Below are 10,392 nucleotides of genomic sequence, written 5' to 3'. Positions count from 1 at the left end.
TACACTGGGTGCCCTCTGGAGCACATGATCTGAAGAAAATCCTGTTCATGCACTCATTGCAGGTGAATGAGTCCCATGAAGGGATGATCAGGATATTTACTTCAAAATTATGCCTCTAACCTGGACCATGTCAATGCAGACACACTAAAAGTGACCATTCACAGACACTCAGGGAAGGGCTTGCCCTGCATAGGAAAGTAGTGGGGATAACTTTGGTGTGGTCTGAAAATAAAGCATCCCCAAAGCTTTTATAATCTTATGTATAATATGATGGATGGATACTGAATTCAGTTTCCAGATCTGCCACTGATTTACTGCCCCCATTGTTGCCAGCAGGCAGTAAAAAGTTCAGGGGGATGCTGACATAGGCAAAATTCTGGAAGTACTTCCCTTGTGGAGGCCATGGTTTGTCTGCTCCTTACATCTGACTTGGCATTAAAGTCACGCTAATTTGTTTTTCTGAATAAGAGTTACTGAAGGAAAAATAGCCCTTTATTCTTTAGTTTACAGTATTTATTTTTCCCTCTGTCTCACAGCATCTGTGGTGACACAGGCATATGTTATTCTGTGCAGGCTGTAGCTAAACTGCACACAGGCACTGATGAGACTGCTCATTCTGACCATTCCAGGTTGGATCAATAAAAGATGAGGAAAAACAGAGCTCAACTTAATTAATCTAAGACCTTACATATTAACTACAACAGATTTAGCAGTGTTAAGAATACATCTTTGTTTCCTTAGGAAAGTTCCATGAGTCCTTACTCAACAAAAGATATTTTTTCAGTTTTTGAATATTTGAGGAAGGTGATCAACCAAGAATTTCTGGTGTTTCTTGCAATACATTTCTTACTTGAGGAGAACAATAAATGTGTTTAATATTTTCCCACCTGACTGATCTTCATCTTTGTTATCATTAATTAAAACATCTTGTTTCAAATTGAGTTTCTGATTTCAAGCTTTTATTGAACATAAAGAAAATTGTCAGAAACACAGCTTATTTCTTTATATAACCAGAAAAAGAGAGAGTGACAGACACATGATATGGGAATGCAGCAAAGTCAAAGCAATGTAAGCTATGGATTACAGAAGTATACTTACAGTTATAAAAGTTACATCAATTGTATATTTTTAACAACTTGTCCTTTTTTTCTTAAAACAGCTGAGCTGTTAATCTAATTCAGGCAGTAAGTCACAAATATTTTTTCAGTTCCTTTACTTTTTACATCCAAATTTCTTGAGTGGGTATTTGTTTTTTGCAGCTATAGCAGTGAAGTTCACTTTCTGGCAGTATTATCAAAGATTCCAAGAAGTTCTCCATCTTTATTTAGTTTCAGTAAATCAGGACAATTCCCAAAGTCCATGACAAAATAGAATTTGGCAATTTATCAATGAAAGAACTTGGGTACTAATTTTCTCTCTGATTTTGAAGTCTTTTGACAAAGTTTTTTCTGTAATGTCTTGCACAACAGCAGCTGAGATAAATGTAACGAGCACTAAATCTTCCATTAAAGTTATATTACAACTTTTTAATTTAAGACCAACAAATTTGATATTTGTTGATAGCAACTTTGACAGATGAAAAACTGACATTGAAGTCATTGGACTTCAGCAGGGAGGTATAAAAACTCACAGGACAATGAGGACTGGAAGCCTTTGAATTCTGCCAGAGATTTTTACATTGGCATTTAAACATTAAACACTCATCCAGGGGGGATCCCAGAATCAACCTTTCTATCATGATGCTACAACCTGAGCCAATACAACTGTGTATTGTCAATTCATCTCTTATCATGCCTTACTGGTCAGATATTTTGTAGTCTCTAATGGAGGCTGCAACCACAACCAAAATCCAGAGCACCATAAAACACACAAAACAACTGTCTTGTGTAACATGTAATCAAAGTGTTTTAGTGGCCTTAATTGGGTTTGTAAAGGCTGGTAACTAGGAACAAGAACACCTGTGGCACCAACCCCTAAAAGAGTTCTCAATGACATTTTCAGAGTCTTCTCCTCCAGTGGATAAATATTTATGAAACCTAGAGAAAAAGTCATGGACATTTGTACCTAAAGTACAACTCCAAGGAAAAAAGTTTTTGGAACCTGGGAGTTGGTCTGGAGACCATAGGAACCACCTGGCAGATGTAGCTCAAACTGGATCCCTGGCCTTTGTGATCATGACTGGTGAGGGACACTGAACCAGCTGAGCAAGGGAGCTGCTGCTCAAGCATGAGAGAGAATTTTGCTATCTGTTTATCTTACGTACAACTTTTTGCTTTAAGTCACGTGGTTGAGGGCTCAGCCTTGTGTGTTAGTCAATATAGCATTGTTTTGGTGCTACACCTAGAGCTGGGAGTCAGGGAGAACCCGAGTGAAACTGCATGTGTCATCCTGCCAGGAACAGAGAAAGCAAACCAGCTTGCATATTCAGATCTTCTCCAGGGACCTGTGCCCAGAGACACAGCTGGGAAACCCAGGAATGGAGAATTCTCCCTGCCAGGCCACAAGGAATGGTGACTGCAGGAGTGCACACACCTTCCATGTCCTTGGAAACCCTAAAACAGCCCAACCATGTAAAGCTAGAGTTTGTAATACAATTTTGTCCCTTGTGCAGCTGAAGGCATTGCAAATGAGTGACCATTCTGTGTTCAGTACCAACTTGCTAAAATACAAGAGGAATTAACTATAACATAAAAATGTATGAGAATTAAGCTTTCCAGTCTGCAGAATCCTCCTTTTTCTCTGTTCATTCTCTCCTACATGGTAGCAATTTACTAACTACACTTTCCCTAAGTGGTGTACTGACTTGTATTCTCATTTTGTCCTAGATAAAATACCCTATAATCATAGTTCTCTCACAAAGCCAGATCATGTAAGTCTTCTTTCCAAATGCTTCTGCCCATGTTGTTTCATCTTCATCAAATTTCCCTGGCAGCATCAGATATTAACGTGCCTCCATTCCCTTTCTTTGATTTTACTTCTGTGACCCTTCAGTTCTTGAAGTCCTCCTCAAGTTCTATTAAATTAGTAAGAAAAGTCCCTGTTGGTTTTAGCAGGAATTAATCAGGACCTAGCCAAGTACTCATCTTACCACACCTTTTGATTTCTCTCCTTCTTTGCATGCTTCCTCCCAGCCATTTTAGTTAATCCAGAAACCATTCTCTAGACCAGGTCAATTTGTATTTCACTGTCACACAACCACAACACTTCACTGGTCCCAGTAATGCTGGACACAAAGGTGTTATTAAACTGCCAGTATCCCTCTTTGACAAAAAAGTGAGATGGTGCTGACCTGTGTGCACTGCCAGGGATGACAGAAGAATCCTACTCAGGGCTCTGAACTGGTGAGCATTCCAGAGAACCCCCAGAGGAGCAGAGGTAACACAGGCAGTTCACACCTCGCTGGAAGACTAAACAGATTTGTGAGGGTTTTTTTTTAATGTTAATTCTCTCACCAAATATACAATTGAAATTTTTCATCAAAATCAGGAAATATTTTTGTGTGAGAAAAGTTGTTCTTCCAGCCCTGAAACTAACTCATCACAAACTGTTTGCTTCGACAGGATACAGCTGTCAGCCAGCCCAAATGAGAGTCAGAAACATCCCTTATTCTCCATCTACTGTTCTTCAGAAGTAAATTGCTTAACTCATTTCTTTAATTTTCTAGGGCAAGATTTTAATTTTTAATGTCAAAATCCAATATTCTTTGGATATTTTTAAGGTAAAAGAAGGCTTCTTAAGATTAAACAAAATATTTCATTACGCTGAACGGCATATTTCATTACATTATAGATTTTTATTTCAAGTGAGATATTGGTCCTTAAATGAAGTCAGTTATGTTTCTTAAACAAAACAAAGCATTGGTTCTTTTAGACCATTGAGAAGAACCTACATAGGCAAAGAATCAAGTGGACCTTACACAATTTACATGTGGTGAAAGTTGATTTTCCATTACAATTTCCTCTCACCCCACTGTGCCAGTCCTTTTCAAATACTCCCTATACTTCTCCCTTTCATTTTTCCCTTCCTTCAGATTCCCAAGACTTCCCTACACCTTCTAAATTTTACAGATCTAAACTTTTATTGCATCTTTCTAAATAGACTCCTATTGAAAGAGGAAAAGTTGCAAACTTTGTAAGTCATAGAAGAAATATTAGCAAAAACAAGATCTTCCAAGTTCTGAGTTAGTTGCTTTCCCAAGTTCTGAGTTTGTTGCTATCCAAACATGTCATGAGTTCAGTACCTGCCAAACAGACCAGCCCAAAGCATCCTCCTGCTGAGGTGGTGCTGCTTGAGGCAGGATGAAGGAGGGAAGTATTCCAGTGCTGCTCACTGCCTGGTACACCTGCAGTCAATTACCATTGCTGTTCTGCTGTGAAAAGCCCAAATGCCTTGCTTAGCTGGGATGATAATGGCATGGTTTGAGTGTAGTTGTTCATCAGACCACATTCTAAATCTCTGGGCAGCAGTTCTATTGCACTGAAATAAATTTCCCTTTTATAAAATTCTAAACATAGTAGGTAAGAGTATGGTTTTCCTCAGCCACATGGGATTGTTCGATACATTTCAGTATATTTTTGAAAAGAAGATGAAATATTATTTCATTGCATGAGCAAAAACTAGCACAAAAAAGACCCCAAGAATGGTGGTCACATTTTGAGCAAGCATATTAAAAGAAAAACTGGTCTCACATCTGGTATGTTAAAATAGTTTGACTCAACCTAGAAGGGAGACCTTCAGGGGAAAAGGCAATGCCCAAATACTCATGCACTAAAAGCAGTGGTGTGAGTGACTCAGGATTTGTCATGCCTTGTGAGTACCAGAGCACTTCCCATGAGGTATTTATTATACTGATGGAGAGACAAGCCTTGAATGACACACAGGGTGTGAGCTTCTAGTGCCTGACCATGATTTCAGTAAAGCTGGCACAGTTTGGCCCTCCTGGGCATGTTGGGGTTGGGGGAGGCGGTGTGTAGGGGTGGCAGTGGTTTGTATTGAAGCAGCTGGCTTTGCTGAGTAATAATCAGCTAATTATATTTTAAAGTGGCAAAGTGGTCTCCTGGCCTTCAGCCTGTTATGTTTCATACCAAGCAGGCTATCCTGCAGGAAAGAGAAGAAATATTTAGCAGAGCTCTGTGTCCTCCACGGAGGCTTTGACCATTGCTGGGTGCTCAGGAGGCTTGAAAAGGTCTTTGAGGTGCATCTCAACCTGCACCATAATACACAAATGTGAAATTGCTGGGTTAAAAATAAAAAACTCAAGGCAGCTAAGGACAGCAAGGACAAGGATTCCTTCTCTAAGGTGAACAAGATAAACTACACTTTTACTGAGAGTCTTACTGAGAAGAGAGGGATTGATTTTTTTTATAAATTATTTTAAGTACTATCATGATATTGTATTAGAAATGCATGTAACATGTATTTTTTAGTTATGATGGCTACTATTATTATTATCAGTCCAAGATTTTTTTAGATGAGATTTTTGTAAGTTCCTTGAAGCTCAAAAAAAGGCTAAAATGTTATAAGAGGCTTTGTCTGGAAGTTAGTACAGATTGCAAAGGAAAAACCAGGGTTATCTGAAGTTTTTCATGGAAAGATATTCTGTAATGCCTTTTTAGCTAGAGCATAGCCTGAGCAGAGTTCCTCAGCCTGTTGTATTTAAAGAATTATCTAACCTCTGGGAAAAAAACCAAAACCATACAAACAAAAAAAAACCCAACCAAACATGTAATAGCTTAAATATTGCAGTAATGTGAGTTGTTTTCTTGGTAACAAAAAAAAAGCTAACTTAAAATATAACATAGTTTATTGCTTGTGTATTCCATCATATTGTTTTGTTTCCCGTCTTGCAAAACTGGGAAAGCATCTGTTTAAAAATACCCACATTTTCTTCTGGGTTTTTTTTTTTCTTTTCTGGTGTTTTACTGATTACCAAGGCTATTTTGACCACCAATTCACAGCATGGTACAGACTTTACTTACCCTCAGCCTGTGCATATTTTGATTTCTGTTTATTATTTCTTTCAAAGTAATATTTAGATTCTATAATGCACAGCTCTATTTGAATATATAAAAAGAAAGGAATTTCTAGCTAGATCAATTCCAACTTGAACAGGCCGAAGGAAATACTTTTCCATCAATATTCCAAAATAATCACATTACAAGAGAGTAATAAGAAGCACAGTAAGAGAAACAGAATGAAACCACTTGCTAAAGTCCCTGAAAGAGGGACAGAACAAGGAATGTTCAAGACTGTCTGGGTTGGATGGACCCAAGCCAGGAAAGCTTCAAATGTGGGAGATGATGTTTGCATCAGTGCTGGTGCACCCTGCTGAGGAGCCCGTTCTCCTCAGGCCAGTACTCCTGCATTGCTCCTGGGTCTCAAGGGGATGTGGCTCCCAGCACTGCACTGCTTCCTGCAGCCTTGGTTTGGCACTAATCCAGGATTTCTTCATGGCACAACGTTTTCTGCAATATATACAAGTCTGAAATGAGCCTGTAAATGTGCTATAAAGTTCATTGTGGGGGAGTTGAGCCTTATCCACAAAATCATCCATCTTCTGATGACGTACTTGGTCCATTTTATCAGTTACTCCATGTAGGACACAAATACCAGATCAGATGGTAATTTCTTACCACAGTCTCTTGATGTAATAATTCCCTACAGAAGAAAAAAAAAAAAAAACAACAAAAAACAAAAAACAAGGAAAGAAAAACACCTTGTGACCTTACTCAGTTTCTTGCATATATGTTTGTAAATGGAGGGAAAAAAATCAAAAATAAAAAGCCCCTAAACCAAGGTGAGTGTAGAAATGAAGCAGTGGAAAGCAGTTCCACAAGAATTTTGGTGTAATAGTGGTCTTCTGTCCATGAATGTCTAGATAACTTTGGGGATAAGTTTAGAAGCCAACACAGTGCTGTAAATGTAGGATGTAAATGTAAGGAAGTAATAATGAAATCTCTGGCAAGACTTCACTTACACTGTGCTCAGTAATACTTACCACATCATAAAAATCTGGTTTCTTTAAAATGTGGTGAGAAGGAAAGAGAGTTGATCCTAGTAATAAAAGTTATGAGCTGTGAAGACAAGAACAGGAAAGTTCTCATTCTGAAACAGTCATAGAAAAAGACAAATAGCTGAGACACAAATAGTAAGTGATGAAATTCACAGAAATAAATACTTTAGATATGTGCAGGAGAATGACAGGCATTTACCCATTTTTGCTAATTCTTCCTTATTTTATTTGCTATGATAAATAACACAACTGTCTGCTTTAAACTGGGAAAAATTTACTGAATAATGCAGCTGCAGACTACAGAGATTTTCTGTGCCAGTTCTGCTTCTCACTTGCAAACTGGAGCTTAAGTAAGACTTCAGATTATACAGAAATACCAAGTGGCTGAATGCTGGACTGCAAGTGAGCAAATCATTTTGAAAAACAAAACCACATTGCTCACTGTGAGTGCAGAAGAGCACAGATGCTATCAGTAAAAACATCTCCTGAAAAGAACAGAAACTTAAGTCCATTTTTCTTTTTCTTCTATAAAAGTTATTTGGGAGACAGTTGTGACAGTTTTCTATAAAATGTAGGTTATATAAAATGCCAAATTTTGATTTCCTTCACTTTGGCATGACTGTCTTATTTGGGTATATTTTCACTCCTTCACTTTGATTATATAGCAAGACAGTAGAGAATACCTGAAAAGAGGAGTTTTTAGCACAAGTAGAAAATTTAGTAGCTATCTTTAGTTTTTAAAAAATAAAATTGTAAATGACTTGTCTTGCAACAAGGTCATATTCACTCATCTGATCATAGTAAAAAAAACCTCAATAAAATCAGAAATCTCAGACATTAAGATATGTTTGGCAAATATAATTTCTAAAGAAAGGAATCAACTATTACACCTGCCTTTTCTCTATCCTGTCTTCTTTTCACTCCCAGTGATCTTTGTGCCTCATTGTCTCAGAATTTTGCAGGTATTCACACCTTGGGGCACCAGGAGATGCTCTTTTATATGGTGGCCAAGTTAACCTCTGGTTGGAAACAAACTCCTATTAACCATTATGGATAATTAAGCAGCATGTCCAGAGTCACAGAGAAAAGCTGGGCAGGGAATTAACCCTCAGCCTTGTAAGACTCCAACCTCAGGTCCTTGCTGGGCACTTGCTGGAGATGGGGTCTGTGCACAGCAATTTTTTTCCACTAGGTCTATGTCCTTGGAGTTAAGATATGCTGAGCCTCATTCCAAAGGCTGGATGTTCCCAATGACTACATGTGGAAATGCAGAACTCACACAGCACTGCATCCTGCATTTCACAGTCACTGGAAACCCAGGGGCTTTCTGCTGAAATTGCTGCATGTCTTTTTAATCAAATTCTAAAGGCAGGGGATGATTTCCTACTCAGAAATAAACAGATATCAAGTCAATACCAGCTATTCCAATCCCTCATGTAGATGAGATAAATATGCATCTTGTACAGGTGGAGAGAGTACATCAGAAGAAAAATAGCATCATGGAATAAAAATGGAATAAAACAGAAAAAAAAGTAATGATAAGGTAGTTATTGAAAATACCATGGAACCAAAAATAAAACACAGAAAAATATTATTTTAGTATGCACTGACAGTAGTGGTGAAACATGAGAATTATATTCTGCATACTGTTTTAAAATAGAAGTATTGAAACCTTTGTAGCAGAAACATTGTGGGGGCCTTCTTGTATTGTAATTAATTCTAAACAAAATGGCTTTTTACTTCTCACATGATGGATTTTATTACAAAATAGCCCAAACCTAGAACTCCAAATACTGTTATTCTTATCAGCAGAAAGTGAATTGCTATATAGATTAAAACTGTCCTATATAAGCAACCCTATCCCCCTGCCAATGTAAATAAGGCTAGCTTCATGCAAAGCTTCCAGACTGTCTTATACTACCTTGCTAATTTCTTGCCTCTTAATCCAGTGGTATTCACAAAAAAATCATCCTATTTAATGTTTGTTTTAACCTTTAAGCACCCAAATGTCTAAAAAGTCAAAATTTTGTTGCTACATTCTCAGAGATTATTCCAGTCTGAAAATTCTTACCTTTCCTGGTTTTCTCTTCAACTCAATTCCTTCCCTGATTTTAGATAAAAGAGACAAGACTCCGCTTCTGCTTGCTCCTGTCTTCACACCAGTTCTTTCAGCACATTAATTCTTGAAAGAAATATTTAAGGTTTTTTTATAGAGTTCACTGCAGCATAATTTCTGTGAGCATATGTGTATGCAAAACTGAGCAAGCCTTTAACTGGAATGAATATGGGGTCTGCCTCCTGATTTACCCATCAGGGTATTTTTGAGTGCCATGGATCCTGAATATCTGATCTGGCAGGTTCCCTGTGTGAGGAGCACAGTGACACATTGACCAGGGACTGTATAAGATGTTGTATGGTTAGAAGCCCTATGAGTCAATGAATGGATTTTTATCAGTAAAAAAAGGCTTTGGATTCTGCCTGAAAACTGAGGGGAGAGAGGGAGTGGGCAGAATTTTCCTCCTTGCAGAATTCAGCTGTTGGGGAGAAAGTGCAATATTTCAAGAACAGAAGGTGTGGGTGCTACTTCAGAGGTACAGCTGTGAGGAGGAAATATGCTGTGAAATACTTATATTAAGCTATCTCATGCAAATGATACATGTGGGTCCAGTGTCTGAGAAACACTGTAGATGTGATTATGTGGAAAATCCAAATGTGGATTGACTTCTTACAGACCAGTTCCAAATGAACAGCCAATTTCATGTAAATTAAGACTATGACATCACCTTTATATATGAGTAGTCTTTCTTAATATGGAAAGTAATATTTTACTGTTCCAGATAGATTAATAACTTTATAGATAATAAATAACAGCACAAGCTATTATATATTATATATATATTATTATAGATATAATTTATATATATAAATTATATCTAAAATTATAATATATATAATATATTATAAATTATTTATATATTCTATATTCTATATTCTATATTATATATTATATATTATATATTATATATATATAAAAAATAAATAATAACAGCACAAGCTTCCCAGCTGTCTTCTGTCAATGAGCAGTCTCCTGTCATGTCCATGTTCCCACTCAGCAACAGGGATACAAACGCATACACACACTGAAAACACAAAGTAGTGACTCAAAATAGCTTGAAATCACAAGTATCTATTCTTTTATACTATCTAAAGATGTTCCCTCTGTGATGAAAAAGGTCTGAAATGCCACCACTCCTTGCTATTCTAGGACTGGGAATGTTATTGGACCTGCAATTCTTTGCAAACTGTAAGATTTTTAAAGATTATATGTAAACCCCACTCCTGTGACTGTCTGCACTCCTAAGACTCTCACTGCCAAAATG

The 10,392-nt window shown here is 37.3% G+C and overlaps 1 long non-coding RNA gene across 1 annotated transcript; it reads right to left on the bottom strand.

Annotated features, from left to right (window-relative positions):
- Positions 1–937: 937 nt before the first annotated feature.
- Positions 938–9,488, bottom strand: LOC139590841 (uncharacterized). Its single transcript, XR_011679450.1, has 3 exons — positions 9,084–9,488; positions 6,998–7,073; positions 938–6,657 (listed from the first exon to the last, which is right to left on the bottom strand). It is a non-coding gene; the product is annotated as an uncharacterized lncRNA (long non-coding RNA).
- Between the last annotated feature and the right edge of the window lie 904 nt (positions 9,489–10,392).

Source organism: Agelaius tricolor, unplaced genomic scaffold (genome assembly GCF_023055355.1).
Source record: "Agelaius tricolor isolate 1412-34295 unplaced genomic scaffold, bAgeTri1.0.p SCAF_6, whole genome shotgun sequence".
NCBI classification, from domain to species: Eukaryota; Metazoa; Chordata; class Aves; order Passeriformes; family Icteridae; genus Agelaius; species Agelaius tricolor.
Note: the sequence above shows the minus strand (reverse complement) of the source record. Positions and strands in the feature narration are given on the sequence as shown.